Raw genomic sequence first — 17,759 nt, forward strand, 5'->3', positions numbered from 1 at the left:
GGGACATGCTGCATACCAAATGATTTGCATAAATTATTTATTTCCATATTTATTTTTTCCTGTTTGTTAGTAACCATAACAGCTTACCTGGACTAAGTGTTCTTGCAGATAATTTACTCTTTATTTTGCAAATTTACATTATTTCTCCTAAACGTTGTTTGCAATGTTGCAACCAGAGCAAGCATGCTCGCAGTATCAAGCAGACATTCATCTTCTCTCGTTCCCCTTTCTTGTTCCAGTAAGCTTGAAGTGCATAATTCCTCCTTCCTCACTCCAATTTTGTATCCAGGATAAATGTAAACAGCAAATCAGCTTGCATCTCGTAAAATCCACTCAAAACAACATGAATAAATACAAGAACTGACCCTGTATTCTGAATAGTACTGACATGATGCCCATATAAAAGTGCTGTGGTTATCAAATTACCACTACTTACTAATCCCATCATTAAGAAAATGAGAACATACCAACACATCTGTGTGAAAATGTCTTTTCACAGGTAACTGAAAAGATCTCTTGATGGGAGACATTCATAGACCCTCTATTTCGAATAAAACATCTTATAAAGTTTAAATTGGGCTGGTGTATCAATATTGCATGACTCCAAATGTAACAAACACTAACATGTGTAGATTTTTGTTCACCTTTATTTTTTGGGTGGACTTAGATTTATAAAGTCAGTACTTAAGAGTTTTATCATGCCACACAAACTTCATAATTGAAGCTAAACAATGTGTTATGTGGTATGTCATGATTGTTTTGAGACTAATCAACTTGGCCTCATACAAAATCACTGCATCTACATCTCATTTTAACTGGCATTTTTCACTCAGGTTAGTGTTAACATCCAGCCACAGAAGTTGAAACAATTTCTGAACATATGTTTATCCAAATTGTTAAGGTGGTTTACTATCAAAAGTACATAAATATACAGCACTTTTTTTAGCTGTAAAAAATATATTATGCTAGGCTTTTTCTTTGTGTCATTTGTAAGGAATATGTTTTCATATTCGAAATAAATGGGGAGGGGGTTAAATAAGTTCGGCAGATTCTTGATGCATAAAGAATTAATGCTGGTGTTTTGTTAAACGTTGGCATCCACATTTAACTCAAGAACAGACATTTCTTTGGTAAATGCATTGAAAATTGTCTGAACATTGTAAAATATTAACTGCATACAACACCAAAAATACACTTTGTAGGGTATATGGACTAATAAAATTAAACCATGTTAATTGTGACACTTAACAAACACATGTTAAGATTTAAAAATTTATTGCTGCAGGAAAATAATTTGTATGAAAATTGTTGAGGTAAGTTCAGCTATTTATATGTTATTGCAGATTATTATGTTATTTTTCTTTGGCTTTTCTTTAACAAAATTTTTTTGTATGTTATTTTCTAGGTTACATATTTTTAATGGCTAAGTTGTTAACTATGGCACAGTTTTAACTCTCTGTCTATTAAAAGTTGTTGGGAAAGGGGCACTTATCTTCCTAAGTTCTGGCACTGAAGCAGTTTTTTAATATTAAAATCAATAAAATTATCTTTGGTAGGTTTTGTAACTTTGTATTCTGTAAAAATAGTCCTAGTTTTGTTCTTTAATCAAATATACTGTTTATTATGTTGGTTTTGTTAATGTTTTTATTGGGTGTTTTTTCTCAACTAGGTGTATAATAGGATAAATTTTTTAAATGATTGAAATTGATAAGTTTATTTTACCATAACCATTTATAAAGCAAGTTAGATTTAACCAAGTTTTTCTGGTAAGATACTTGTACTCCTTATGCAACAAGGAAAGAAAATATATCTTTTGTCTCATTTGTGTGTCTGTGTGTGCGTTAGAGATTGTGTAATGTATGACTAGGGAGGTACCAGCACCCCTTGTTCATGCATTTTGAGAATATAGCATTTCTTACATCATAACTGTTCAGTGAACCATATTTTAGTCATGAATAGAAAGCTTTCTTGGTAATTTCTGGCGTGGGCATATGATAGCATGTTGCCTAGCAAGTGGGGTCATTTGGCTGCTATTATATCATTCACCTGTGCACTTTCATTTCTACGGGCTCTGTCCATCCATTAAGCCCAATTTCCCTTGCAACGTTTTATGTTAGTCTGCTCAGTTTTGTTTTTAAGGTGCCGCTTATCTGTGTTCGACTTGTTTCCAGTTGTGAAACGGCTTTTGGAAGCCTGTTACCTCATGTTAAGCCTAGCACTGTTATTTTCATTACAGCAACTTTAAGATTTAGCTAATGTATTTTTCATGTTTTAACTTATCTAAAAAAAAAAATTGTTCTTTTCAAAAGAAATCTTACCTCTTACTCTAGTTTCAACGTTTTCTATTACCAGTTTTGTTCATTTCATCTGAAGTTATTAATTAAGTTCATAAAATATTCTTTCTAATCATTTAAACATTTAACCTATTAAAGTATAAAAACAACAAAGTATCACTTTAGCTAGGTTTTTGCTTAGTGTTAATTAAATATGTGTGTAGAATTTGTATGAATTTCATAATTTGAACTAAGAAATCTAATATTGCCCGCATGTGAGATACCTTACTCCAAACCAGCAGTGTGTTTGTTTGGAAAATGTGTATTGTAAGGCCATATTTAGTGAGTGGCATAACATATACTTGAAGCTTTACAGTTTTTTTTTTTTAACAATTTTTTGTTTTGTTATTTCTATACATTTCTGGGGTTGTTTTCCTGACCGCCAGCTATATTCTAGTCTTTCAATAAAATAACAAGTTTCAATACTTTTAAATTTTTTTTTAATGTAATTTATTTTGAAATGTTGGAATTTTATATCCGATCCTAGAAACTCTCAATTGGGGACCAAACTATCATTAAACGACGTTGGCTTAAGCGATCGCTGATTTAAAAACAGGAATATTCAAAGTTGCGAGACAGTTGCAGAAACTGGATGCAGCGTGTGTTGTTCAGTTGAGGCCAGTGCCGTAGGGCTGGTGATGTGAGCGACGACACCTCTATGGTGTGCTCGTAGTTCCTAGGGATCGTCCATTAATCACGTGTGGCTCGAAAGGGGGGAGGGGGTCGGGAAAAATCACGAATTATCACAAGGGGGGAGGGGTGTAGAGAGATATCACGTGTATTTATTTTTTCCTGCAATTTCTACTAAACCGAAAAGCGACGCGTGACCTAGACTCGCCGTAGCCAGGCAACAATATCCCCGCCCGCCGCAACATGAACCACCCGGCTCGGCTTGCCAGTCGCCAGTAAGACTGTGATTTTGGCGCCGAATACATGCGTGAATCACATATAAGCCTTTCCTTTATTATTTTTATGCCAGTGAGAATAAACCTGCAACCTTAATGTGTGTCTGGACATTTTTATCACTGTGCTTAATTTTCCAGAATTAAATTAGATCATACCTATATTTAAAGATAATATTCTGAAATTTTTAAAAATATTTCGTACCAAAAAATACACGTGATTTATTGGGGGGGGGGGGGTGTTTAGTCTGAAACCTCACCACAAATCACTAGGGGGGAGGGGGGGTTAAGAATTTGCTATGAAAACATCACGTGATTAATGGACGACGCCCTAGTTGCCAGTCGCATAGCCGCCGTCGACTTCAGATAGCGTCGCGCCCACAGACATGGCCGTCGAGTGGATCCGGGGGGGGGGGGGGGGGGGTTGACTGCCGACATTTCTTCAGTGCGTGATTTTACCCCGAGGGTAGGACGAAATTACTTATCTATCTCTAACAGGATTCATACGCGCATGCCACTGTAACGTTTACAGTTTTTAGATTTTTTTTATTGTTGGTTTTGAATAATTGTTAATTAAATAAAAATAGGCCCCGGGGGAAAGTGACAAAATTTGCTTCCCCCTGGCTCTTAGTCTCTCGGTGGCCCTGCCCACAGACAGGAAATGTTTCTAGATAGATTCTTGTCTTGTGCGCTGGACTCGGACATTGGCTTACAATTCGCCCGCAGGAATGTCGAAACAAGACCGTTGTGCTTTTGATTGCAAATGGTTCCCAAACAAACACTTAAGTTATTTTTTGTTCAGGATTGTTTAACTTTAAGTAGTAATTTGGTGCAGAGACTGTTTGGAAGCACTGGCGGGTAAATGTAAAAAAAAATAAAAATTTTGAGGCTTGGTCCACTCGCCATTTTAATGTTTTCATTTTTCTCGTAGCTCGTAGCTGGTATTGTTTTACGTCAGTTCTTGTTCATTTGTTGTTTGGTCGAAGCTTTTGTCACCAGATACTTACCGAAGGTAATTTGCGAACCGTGTAATGTCACGCTAGTGATCACAATAACCAACGCTTGTTGAACTTATAGCCGCTATAAGATGACACTTAGAAAGTATCTGGTGACAAAATTTGTGACGAAACACGACATGCAAGGAATTTACTGCGATCGATTTACAGTATATCCCTTAGATAAAAGTGATGACTATAAAATGTTAACCCGCCATTTACAAATCGTCGAATATCTATCAAAGTTGACTGTTTACGAATAGCATTTAAGAACCATTGAACTTGCCTATGCAAGTCTCGTTGAATGGTTCCGTTTTTAACATATATTTTCTCGGACAGTGAAAAAGGATGAAGTAGGTTATTCAACTTGGGTTTGTAGGTGTGAAAAAAAAATTCGCGGTATTGTTTGTGATATATAGAAGTGCTTATTTGATATTTCACTGTGAAATGATGGGGTCGCCGCTTAGTCGTGTAGAGACGCGTTACCGGCGAGAAGACTGCGCGCCAGTTCGGTGCTTGGTGTGTAGAGGCTGTGAGGCGCGAGTAGAAAATTCGATCCCGGCCCTTATCTCTGGGCCCGGAATCCCGAGATTTCGGATGGCAAATAAAAACATACAAAAAGTATGTAAAAATCTGTTTTTCAATTGTAATTTTACTTACAAAGGAATTATATGTCCTTACACGATAGTCATTTATACTTGAATCACACAATCACGATAGTTTTTTTTTCTTCACAAAAACGAGATCTTCTTAAACCTAATCAAACTAACAATATCTTATGTAATTAATAAACTAAACAAATTACATATCTATAAATTTTAGTAAGAAATAGAAATATTATAGCTATACATATCTGGGGAAATGGGTGAGAAAAATGTTTACAATTTTTCATCGAACGTAGCACTATAACAAAAAATAAACCCTGAAATGCAAGAAAATATTGTCTTGTTTACTAATTACACTTGTAAACACTAACAAAATGATTTTCAAGTTTAGTACATAACCATTACTTTAGGTAGGTAATTTATGCTAATTAACCAAAAAAAACTAAGATAATGCTACTTAAGCGTTGCAAAGCGCAGCTTTTTAGACACCTTTTCACCCACGTCACAAGTCTCACAACTCATAACTTCTCCGTTTGGCGGCGCAAACTCGGCTGAAATCAGCTGTTAAAACAAGATGGCGGCCAATAAAATCAAAGCGATAGTGACAGATAAAATGAATGCGGTTCGTTCGGAAATTTTTCGTTTTATGATGTATGTTGTTTCATACCTAGTTTTTTTTTGTCAATTCCGAAAATCCCGGGTGTAGTAAATTTATATAAATCTACTACGCGCGAACCATTTTCGTCCCTAGTGCCTTCGCGCTGTAGAGCTAGTGTGCCCAGACAGGTAGACATTGAGTGATAGTATAAGATGTTTCATGACGTCAGCAGCTTACGTGCCCAGTTTATATCCCTCGAGTCAAGTGTTGGATGCTGGTAGCTCGTCGTTTACGAAACGACTCGTGTGAAATCGCTCGGCTATGGTTTTCGGCCGGGCCCCGCTGGAGGCGGCTGATTGTATGCAAATGGCCGGAGCGGTGTCGTCGGGAAAGGAAGCCAGGCGGGAGTGTGTGTGGTTGCCCACCGACAGCCTTGCCTCGCTCCACTTGCAGGCCGCGCGTCCCACTTGCCTCCTCGTCCGGGGGCGGAGCTCCCCTCGCCTGCTGGCGCGATCCCGTCCCGCGGCTTCCCCTGACATCAGGCTCATTCCTTACCCTGACATCAGGCTCGTTCCTTCCCCTGACATCAGGCTCATTCCTTCCCCTGACATCAGGCTCGTTCCTTACCCTGACATCAGGCTCATTCCTTACCCTGACATCAGGCTCATTCCTTCCCCTGACATCAGGCTCATTCCTTCCCCTGACATCAGGCTCATTCCTTCCCCTGACATCAGGCTCATTCCTTCCCCTGACATCGGGCTCATTCCTTCCCCTGACATCGGGCTCATTCCTTCCCCTGACATCGGGCTCATTACTTCCCCTGACATCAGGCTCATTCCCTCCCCTGACATCAGTCTCATTCCCTCCCCTGACATCGGGCTCATTCCCTCCCCTGACATCGGGCTCATTCCCTCCCCTGACATCGCGCTCAATCCCTCCCCTGACATCGGGCTCGTTCCCTCCCCTGACATCAGGCTCGTTCCTTCCCCTGACATCAGGCTCGTTCCTTCCCCTGACATCAGGCTCGTTCCCTCCTCTGACATCAGGCTCGTTCCTTCCCCTGACATCAGGCTCGTTCCTTCCCCTGACATCGGGCTCGTTCCTTCCCCTGACATCGGGCTCATTCCCTCCCCTGACATCGGGCTCATTCCCTCCCCTGACATCGGGCTCGTTCCCTCCCCTGACATCAGACTCGTTCCTTCTGCTGACATCAGGATCGTTCCTTCCCCTGACATCACGCTCGTTCCTTCCCCTGACATCAGGCTCGTTCCCTCCCCTGACATCAGACTCGTTCCTTCCCCTGACTTCGGGCTCGTTCCTTCCCCTGACATCAGGCTCGTTCCTTCCCCTGACATCAGGCTCGTTCCTTCCCCTGACATCAGGCTCGTTCCTTCCCCTGACATCAGGCTCGTTCCTTCCCCTGACATCGGGCTCGTTCCTTCCGCTGACATCAGGCTCGTTCCTTCCCCTGACATCAGGCTCGTTCCTTCCCCTGACATCAGGCTCGTTCCTTCCCCTGACATCAGACTTGTTCCTTCCCCTGACATCAGGCTCGTTCCTTCCCCTGACATCAGGCTCGTTCCTTCCCCTGACATCGGGCTCGTTCCTTCCCCTGACATCGGGCTCGTTCCTTCCCCTGACATCAGGCTCGTTCCTTCCCCTGACATCGGGCTCGTTCCTTCCCCTGACATCCGGCTCATTCCCTCCCCTGACATCGGGCTCGTTCCCTCCCCTGACATAAGACTCGTTCCTTCCCCTGACATCAGGCTCGTTCCTTCCCCTGACATCGGGCTCATTCCTTCCCCTGACATCGGGCTCATTCCTTCCCCTGACATCGGGCTCGTTCCTTCCCCTGACATCGGGCACGTTCCTTCCCCTGACATCGGGCACGTTCCTTCCCCTGACATCAGGCTCGTTCATTCCCCTGACATCGGGCTCGTTCCTTCCCCTGACATCGGGCACGTTCCTTCCCCTGACATCGGGCACGTTCCTTCCCCTGACATCGGGCTCGTTCCTTCCCCTGACATCGGGCTCGTTCCTTCCCCTGACATCGGGCACGTTCCCTCCCCTGACATCGGGCTCGTTCCTTCCCCTGACATCGGGCTCGTTCCTTCCCCTGACATCGGGCACGTTCCTTCCCCTGACATCGGGCACGTTCCTTGCCCTGACATCAGGCTCGTTCATTCCCCTGACATCAGGCTCGTTCCTTCCCCTGACATCGGGCTCGTTCCTTCCCCTGACATCGGGCACGTTCCTTCCCCTGACATCAGGCTCGTTCATTCCCCTGACATCAGGCTCGTTCCTTCCCCTGACATCAGGCTCGTTCCCTCCCATGACATCAGGCTCGTTCCTTCCCCTGACATCGGGCTCGTTCCTTCCCCTGACATCAGGCTCGTTCCTTCCCCTGACATCGGGCTCGTTCCTTCCCCTGACATCGGGCACGTTCCTTCCCCTGACATCAGGCTCGTTCATTCCCCTGACATCAGGCTCGTTCCTTCCCCTGACATCAGGCTCGTTCCCTCCCATGACATCAGGCTCGTTCCTTCCCCTGACATCGGGCTCGTTCCTTCCCCTGACATCGGGCTCGTTCCTTCCCCTGACATCAGGCTCGTTCCTTCCCCTGACATCGGGCTCGTTCCTTCCCCTGACATCGGGCTCGTTCCTTCCCCTGACATCGGGCTCGTTCCTTCCCCTGACATCGGGCTCGTTCCTTCCCCTGACATCGGGCTCGTTCCTTCCCCTGACATCAGGCTCGTTCCTTCCCCTGACATCAGGCTCGTTCCCTCCCATGACATCAGGCTCGTTCCTTCCCCTGACATCGGGCTCGTTCCTTCCCCTGACATCGGGCTCGTTCCTTCCCCTGACATCGGGCTCGTTCCTTCCCCTGACATCGGGCTCGTTCCTTCCCCTGACATCGGGCTCGTTCCTTCCCCTGACATCAGGCTCGTTCCTTCCCCTGACATCAGGCTCGTTCCCTCCCATGACATCGGGCTCGTTCCTTCCCCTGACATCGGGCTCGTTCCTTCCCCTGACATCGGGCTCGTTCCTTCCCCTGACATCGGGCTCGTTCCTTCCCCTGACATCGGGCTCGTTCCTTCCCCTGACATCAGGCTCGTTCCTTCCCATGACATCGGGCTCGTTCCTTCCCCTGACATCGGGCTCGTTCCTTCCCCTGACATCGGGCTCGTTCCTTCCCCTGACATCGGGCTCGTTCCTTCCCCTGACATCGGGCTCGTTCCTTCCCCTGACATCAGGCTCGTTCCTTCCCCTGACATCAGGCTCGTTCCCTCCCATGACATCGGGCTCGTTCCTTCCCCTGACATCGGGCTCGTTCCTTCCCCTGACATCGGGCTCGTTCCTTCCCCTGACATCGGGCTCGTTCCTTCCCCTGACATCGGGCTCGTTCCTTCCCCTGACATCAGGCTCGTTCCTTCCCATGACATCGGGCTCGTTCCTTCCCCTGACATCGGGCTCGTTCCTTCCCCTGACATCGGGCTCGTTCCTTCCCCTGACATCGGGCTCGTTCCTTCCCCTGACATCGGGCTCGTTCCTTCCCCTGACATCGGGCTCGTTCCTTCCCCTGACATCGGGCTCGTTCCTTCCCCTGACATCGGGCTCGTTCCTTCCCCTGACATCGGGCTCGTTCCTTCCCATGACATCGGGCTCGTTCCTTCCCCTGACATCGGGCTCGTTCCTTCCCCTGACATCGGGCTCGTTCCTTCCCCTGACATCGGGCTCGTTCCTTCCCCTGACATCGGGCTCGTTCCTTCCCCTGACATCGGGCTCGTTCCTTCCCCTGACATCGGGCTCGTTCCTTCCCCTGACATCGGGCTCGTTCCTTCCCCTGACATCGGGCTCGTTCCTTCCCCTGACATCAGGCTCGTTCCCTCCCATGACATCGGGCTCGTTCCCTCCCCTGACATCGGGCTCGTTCCTTCCCCTGACATCGGGCTCGTTCCTTCCCCTGACATCGGGCTCGTTCCTTCCCCTGACATCGGGCTCGTTCCTTCCCCTGACATCGGGCTCGTTCCTTCCCCTGACATCGGGCTCGTTCCTTCCCCTGACATCAGGCTCGTTCCTTCCCCTGACATCAGGCTCGTTCCTTCCCCTGACATCGGGCTCGTTCCTTCCCCTGACATCGGGCTCGTTCCTTCCCCTGACATCGGGCTCGTTCCTTCCCCTGACATCGGGCTCGTTCCTTCCCCGATGTAAGGCTAGTCACTCAGCCGAAGTTCGAAGCGGCGGGCAAGCCGGGCGTGCCCTCCGCCACGTGACAAGGACTCCATGCGAGCTCCCGGCAGCGCCAGGACACGGCCAGATATTATGTTACTGTTGGGAAAAAGTCAAGTGTCGGTGCTTCATGATTTACGTATTTTCCCAACCACCCCCCCCCCCCCAGCGGGTGGGGGGGGGTGTCTAACCCCACGTTACCACTAGCTGAAGTCGACAAGATGGCGGACCCGCATGCAAGCTTTTATATACGCATTCGTGAACATCGGAGGACGTACTAAGCGTGTTTTTGTGCCAAATGAAACTTTGTGATCCATAAACTATCCTGGAATACAATTTAATAGTCACAAGAAAACATTTTCGCAACTATAAAATATTTCTGCAATTTATTTAGAAAAGAGGAAAATTCCCATCGTGCATGTATGACAAGGATATAAAAGCAATGATAGAATCTTATAAAAATAATTATACTTGACAGAATTCGATGGGGTTGGTTTTTCGGCTAGTAATTTCCATTACGGAGACTTGTATGTACGGAAATAGTCAATAAAGTGTATAGTTTAAAAAAATTACAAACAGTTTTTCTTAAAATAAGCGCTGAAAAAATCTATATATGTGTGTGTATGTATGTATGTATGTATGTATGTATATATATATGTATGAATGAATGAATGAAAAATTTGGCTGTATATTTATTAGTCGCATAAGAAAAATCTCTATGATAACCAAATCTTAGAAATAAATATATTTCAAAGACTTTATTTTACACTATAATTACAGAATGTTTAAATAAGTTTAAATTAGCCTAAAAATTTAATATATTTTGCTTTCGAAAATTTAGTTACAACAGAGGGTTCTTTAATGTGATTTTTATAACTTTGCTGCCAATTTTTTTCATATATATTTTTTTGTTTTAGGATTTTATTTTATAAAAGGCTATTTGAAATTTTTTTTAACTATGCATGTATTGACTATTTCTGTACATTAAGATATCCGCAATTAAAATATCTAGCCGACAAAATTAACCCCATCAGATTCTGTCAAGTCGTTCAGATTCTATTCATGCACAATGTGACCTTTCCTACCCCCTTAACCAAGAAATTCATGTTGTTATAAATATGTCTTTAAAGATATTTAACATTTTGTTGGTTCTCTTCAACATTACGAAACTGCGCTATATTTTATTGTCAAACTTATGTTGCAGTTCAAATTATACACTAAAACAAAAACAAACTATTAATTCTAAACTTTTTACATAAGTACATTTTTTTAATTGCATCATTAAAACGAAAACAATTATAAATAAAGTGGTGTCGTGGTAAAGGGAATTATAGCAAAAGAGTTGGTAAAAATTGTATACACGTTATGGCTCAGATTTATTTATGTGCGACTTAATTAATACCTACAGCTGTAGTGTACTGTATATTAATATCGTATACACTTATAATGACGGGTACGTAAATGTTTTTAACACTGAACGTAACTTAAGTTTGGTGTGGCACAACCGGAATTTATCTTTGATCAGATGGGGACAAAATCAAAACGGGGTAGTATGTAAACTTGCATTCATCAAAATGTTCATTTGATTGGCAACCTTAAAGCTAGCGACGACAGAGGTGATATTCGCGGAACGGCTCGCTGTCGGTCTGTAGAGCGTGTGCGGTTTGTAACGTGGTTGCGAGTTCACACGCCCGGATGAATCCGCGTTGGTGCAACTTCGGAATGTTCATTCTGGGAAGGATAACAATTGTTTGCAAGGGTTCCCAAACTTTTCAGCCTCGCCGCACCCTTGATCTAGTACTTTTTATTCCCGGTGGCGCCCTTATTTCGAACCCATATGAGCTTCGTTCCAAAAATCGTCGAAACAAACATTGGGGCACAAACAAACTATAATATCTAGATTTAAATTTCACTGTTTTATAAAATTTAAATTTGTAATTTAAAGTAAACATTGGCATTTTTATATATAAAAAAACAATTTTATAAATAAATTACTTGAGGTTTTTGGAAGGATCTGACTGTACTGTTTAGGTAGTGTAAGCTTACGCTCTCTTGCGCTGATAGCTAAAGTAATTCTCACAGGTCAGTCAATCGAGTGAGTGATTGTTACAAAAGTAGCCGCGGCGCGCATTTTAGGATTTAAGGTATTAATGTGGCTTGCCGAACCCAAACAACCTTCCATTTTGGTTATGATCACATGGACCGGCGAAAATAACAAACAAAAAATTACCTATCCCGAGATCGCAAAATTCTTGCGGGTACCTGAGGATGTGAGCTGTTTAATTTTTCCGTGTGGTTGTACCTGCAGATATGTTAATTTCGCAATCTACCTTCGCCTCGTCAGGAGGGGCGGGAGATTCAAGGTGCCATCTTGGGGTTCGGCCCTTTGTTTTTGGTCATAAACATTTTTTTTATCGTTATTTAAAATTCGCTTTTTCTAAGGCAGAGAGTACACATTAATAGATCTTCTGTCGCTGTAAAAGTTTAACTTTTGATAGTATTTTTTTTTCTACCGTTCGAGCCATTATTTTAAATTAATTAAACTTTTAACCCCAATGAATTCAGAGAAGACTATATTTGTTGCATCCAATCGTTTTCAACTTCAGGCGTCCCATAAAATTATACAATCTCAAGCCTTAAAGGCGAAATTTTGAATTGTAGATTGAAATTAATTGTCATGGCTAAAATGGTTTGCTTTTTTATATTCTTTGTCTTCTCCTTAAAACTCTGAATCGACCATGTTCGATCGTATTTTATGGCCCGGGGCAAGCATATTTATTTTATTATCAAAGCCGTCGCTGTTGTTAGCTTTTGAATTCGTTATGTTGATTCGAACGGAACGTTTGAAATTAAGTTTTAAAATTTATAATAGAACATCTAAGTGTTATCACATGATAAATATTTTTTTTTCATTTGCCAGTGTGACATCAGAACGTCTATAAAAGCGGACCTGTTGTTCCAAACGTGTTAAATGTAGCGCTTTTACGTAACATTCGGATTCATTCGCCCAAAATAACCAAATCCGAAATGCTCAATTGTCGAATTCATACATGGCGTGTGCGGAGAGCTATGTTAGATAACTCTCCGTTTGATTCAAAACCAGTGATGGAGCGAGTTGGTGCAGTTGTAAAATGGACTCGCATCGAACGCGGTTCGAACCACTTCACAGCTCTCGCAGTTTCAGTTGTTGGGTCCACGCATTAACTACCCGTCTGTTTGTACAGATAAATTCCAAAACACAACTTACAATTCAATTAAATAAAACTTCACAATCCCGACTATTTCATTTACTTTGCGGTTATTTTAATCAAGTAAATCCGCCACAAAAAAAAAACGGAAACACCTGCATCCTTACTTTCAAGCTGTGTCCATTACGAAAACATTGAATAATTTCAACAAAAACATTGGTTCATATCCAACACCAGTTTTGTAATGTATTCCTGAAATAAGTCAAGGCAAATGCTGGGATGTTTCTCGCTCTAGCGGATGGCTGACTAGTCTCCAGTTACCTTCATTCATGTTGTGTGCTACTATCTTTCCTTCAAGTTTCAATACAAATTTTTATATTTTGGTTTTATTTCTACTGATAAACTTGCATGATGTTACGCGTGGAAATTTAGGTCCGAAAAGGATACCATAATTAAAGACCAAAGTTCATTGATTAATACTTGCACGTTTCTCTATATTATAACTGTCTGATGTCTGTCCACAAAACTAATTGAGCCATAATAAGTCAACTATTCGGTCACCCACTGAAGCTCGGCTTGACAGTGGCTCTCTGTACTGTTCGTCTCTTACCACGCACCTCGGTCCCAACACGTCGCTCGTCGCCCACTATCGCTTGCCAAGTGGCTCGCGCAGGTCGGCCCCGTCGTTTTGTGCCTGCCGGGGTTCCCCTCGTGGAAACATCTCGTAGTGCGGTGCCCTCAGAGCATCCGCGCATACGCTCGACGCTGCGAGAGTAATGGCGTCCTAGTTACGCCACAGTCCAGCTGGCGACCCACAGAACCATCCTGACAGCAAGGCACCCGGACTCCGTGGGAAGGCAGAAAGTGGTGGGTTAATGGAAGTTTTGTGTTGTGGTCGGCAGAAGAGGCGGCGTCACCTGCCGTACCTCACTCGGGGGAAAAGACGCTGCTGACTCCGGCTGCCTCGTAACAATACATTTAGAAATTACAGTATATTTAATTAGATGTACAAAGAATATATCTACTGGAGATGACAGCATTGTGCTTTGAACGTCACTGTTTCCATAAGTAGTCGTGTTGAAAATTTAATTTATTTTACCGGGAGGGCTTAATCCATGACAAGACGTGTACGCGGACTGTAAATCATTGTGGGGGAATTTGTCATCTAACTCCTGTTCAGATAATAATGTTGCGATAAGTAAGCTTTAAATCAATCCCATTTAACGTAATGTTCTTATTATCTATGGATTATACGCGTTAATCTTAAACTTCCACGAAGGAATTCGTTATCTGTTTGTGGATCAGAGGTTTTTCAAGTGGCGTTAGGGCCCCAAGGAGTTCGAAGAAGCAAGTGAAGTGGTATTGGTTACGCCGCTGTCACTGGGCGGTTGCCCTAGGTTGTAGGGAAGAGTGTAGTTTCGCGCCTGTCGTAAGCACGTGTTACGCGAGCGTGCCGCGAGCTCTGTTGCTATGGTCTGCCTCACGCTTAGATTACAGTACCTACAGGGCGAGTGGCACACCCACTGTTGCCACATAGATGCTACCCGGATAACAATACAGTTGTTATCTGGCCTATGATCGATAATTATAAAAAGATTCTTTTTTTTTAATTTTACAATTTCTGCTTTTTCCAAGACCTAAAGTAATGTATTTTGACTGCTATTACAGTTGTTTACATTCTTAAAGAAAAAAAGTATCAATTCTAAACGTAATTATTTTACAGGAGAAACGTTTTTTTAGTATTCGGTCACTATTAATAAGAGATTCCATTAATTATATACTGGTGTTAAACAGAGCCAAAATTATAAAAAAAAAATTTTTTTGATGCCAAAAACATTTGAAATCAAGATGGCGTATTTAAGTTGGGTTTCCTTAAAAGTAAGAATTGAATATTATCAAATGATGTTCTCGATGCACTGCAGCAATAAATTGTATCTCCAAATTTAGTAGTCTAAATATCCCTTAAAGAAGTATTTATTATACTTTTTTATAGTTTTACATTACATTATAAAGTTGTTTCTAAATTTGTATGTTATTTGGGCACATGTGGGGAAAAATCATCTTAACAAGGACAATGCTAATAGCAGATACAGTGTATTGAAAAGAGAGAAAGGTAATACATTTAACGAACACTGCAATAATGTTGAAACACACTCTAAGCTGCCGTGGAATCTTAAAACGGAAGTCAGCCTTGATCGACACATGGCCGATTGAACATTCTGATCTTCGATCCGCGACCTGATGATCTTAGCCCAATAATGATCTAATGATTATCTTTCTAAACGTTACGATATACATTAACCATCTACCAAAGTTCATACATTTTCAGTCCGCGGAAGCGGCGGCAATAATTTAAAAAAAAAATATTAGGTGCATTCCTATTATTATTATTATTATTATTATTATTATTATTATTATTATTGAGTCACTGCAATCGATTGTGACACGGCGAGCAAATGATTAATTGTGTTGCCACCAGTTGTCAATTCATGTGGGCACTTCATCGTCTCTGCTGATTTATAATAACGACTGAATACACAAACTGGTATTTAAAAGTTATTGCAAATCAAAGCAGTCTGAAATATTAATAGGTTTTGACTTAAAAATGCTTGTTTTTATTATGGAAAGTAATTATGATGGAATAAAAAATCATTTAAAACACTTAAAATATGGCGATTTCACGTGAGGAGTGGTTGTAACACTAGATTAAATAGTTTTTTTAAATGCTATTTTTGTTCCACCATTAAAGTTCAGTCGTGATTTATTGACATATACTGTTTAGATCATGGTTTGACTACATTTCCTGTTCCACCGTTATGTTTTGAGCGTTGAACTAAGATAATTGGTAACTTCGATATCACGGTCATATAGCGAGGTCTGGCAACTTACCTTCATTCTCCGTCGGCTTAGTAAAGCTCGCGGTGGCCTGCGAACTAACGGCGCTAGTAGTAGTTGAGCCCATCATTGATATTGTGTTAAATGAGATTTTTGTTTAAAATATATTAGTTCTAATTCCGTCTCAATTTTTGAAATTTATTTTCAGATTACTATCTTTTAATTCGTTTGGGAGCTTGGTTAGTGCTAATCTGTACCATTGCTTCAAAATTTGTCCAAATCTGTTAGTTAAGTTGAAGTGATGTTTCAGTAATAGATTTTACCGGATGGGTAAGTAAGGCGTGGCGCAGTAGTCAAGCGAATGGCTTCTCAATCTGCAGGCACGGGTTCGATACCCATGGGTACTTTTTTTACATTTTTCTTTTTTTATTTCTCGCAGTATTAATTTATTAATTACAGAAATTAAATATATTTAAACAGTTAAGTGTAAGTATTTGAAATTAATATTCAATATAGTAAAGTTTTCTGTGAATTAGTTATTTAATATTTTTAAACAGTGATTGTTTTAAATGATACAGTTTTGAGTTGTAACCTCACACAATTATGTAGCAACCGTATTAATCATTTGCTCGCCGTGGAAAAGTCGATTGTAGTGACTTTATATCGTTCTAGCCCACCAACACAAATGCACCTAATATTTCAACTTTGTGGCCGCAGCGCAGATTGTGAAAGTATGGACTTGGGTTAACGTGAGCGTAGATCGTCAGAATGTGTCGGCGCAACGTTTAGAGGAATGATTCCCTTGGTCAAATATCATTGGATCGGGCGGTTCGAAGAGCATAATGGTGCAACTGACCATTGGACATGTTGAGTCACCCAACCGCTTTAAGGTGTTAGAACTGCGTTCGCCGTGTTTTAAATCCGTATTTTGCTGCTAACTACAACAGGTTTTGTGTATCGACCAACAGAACGCGTGCTTCGGATGGCCAATGAACGGCACCTCCAAGACTTTATGCGTTCTAGAAACGCTGATTACAAACTTTTAAAAATTGTCATCTCTATGTTAACGACATTTTTTTTGTCTGTACATACAATTTGTTTGTATATGGCTAATTATATACATTATTTTAACTGTAATATGATTACGCTTTCTCTCTCCTCTCTCTCGCCTGTAAATAAATATATATGGTACATACAGAATGTCAGATAACTTAACGTCAAGCCGAGACAATTGATTGGCCAATTAATCACGGTTCTAAATTTAAAAAAAAAAAACCTAAATTCAAATTAGTGTCGTAGTTTTTTAGTTACATATAGTTATTTAGCACATATAGTTATTTAGCACATATAGTTATTTTTTCAATCTTTTTTAATCCTGTCATTGTGCCAAATTATGAGAATTTGTAACATTTTTTTTTGCTCTGCAATCATAAATAACCCTACTATTTATAACAATATAAAATAAAATCAGACGTGCTATACTTTTGGGAGAAAAGGATTTTGCGTCAACAATTTCTAATTGGTTGACTTTGACATTCATGCTGTAAAATATCCTTTGCTAACGTAGCAAGTTATTTGCCTTAATTCGTCATATTTTCGAATAAATTTATAAGTTCCGAAATAATTTTTTTTACAGTTTAACTAGTCAAACCTAGACAATACACTTCTTATGCATATTAGTAAAGATTAGTATAAAACCATAATTTATGCACATTTTTGAAGAAAGGGGCTTTGATAAGAGCATCGTTGTCTTACATATCAAGCAAGCATCATTTCGAAATCTAAATTGGTTAATAAGTTATAAGCAAAATGAAAATAGCATTGAATCTTATGAGGTTAACGCGGGTTGCGTAGTGCCCCTGAAACACTGGAGTGGCCTCTTAAGGGGCGAAAGGACATATATTTTCTCCCTTCAGCAATCGATGAATCGATTTGATTGCGCACAACATCGGTGCCACGCGGTGAATCGATTTTTTTTCCTTTGATGATCGATGAATCGATTGGAAGCCATCGACTGCGCCGCAGGGAGGAGGCGGTGTCGGAGGCAGGGCGGGCGCCACGCGGTCGTATATG

General features: G+C 41.7%; 1 protein-coding gene across 3 annotated transcripts in view; it reads left to right on the forward strand.

Annotated features, from left to right (window-relative positions):
- LOC134529496 (four and a half LIM domains protein 3) overlaps nucleotides 1-17,759 on the forward strand; it is a 411,563-nt gene that overhangs the window by 351,620 nt on the left and 42,184 nt on the right. The gene's annotated exons all lie outside the window — the stretch shown is intronic.

This window comes from Bacillus rossius, chromosome 2, assembly GCF_032445375.1.
Source record: "Bacillus rossius redtenbacheri isolate Brsri chromosome 2, Brsri_v3, whole genome shotgun sequence".
Taxonomy (NCBI): domain Eukaryota; kingdom Metazoa; phylum Arthropoda; class Insecta; order Phasmatodea; family Bacillidae; genus Bacillus; species Bacillus rossius.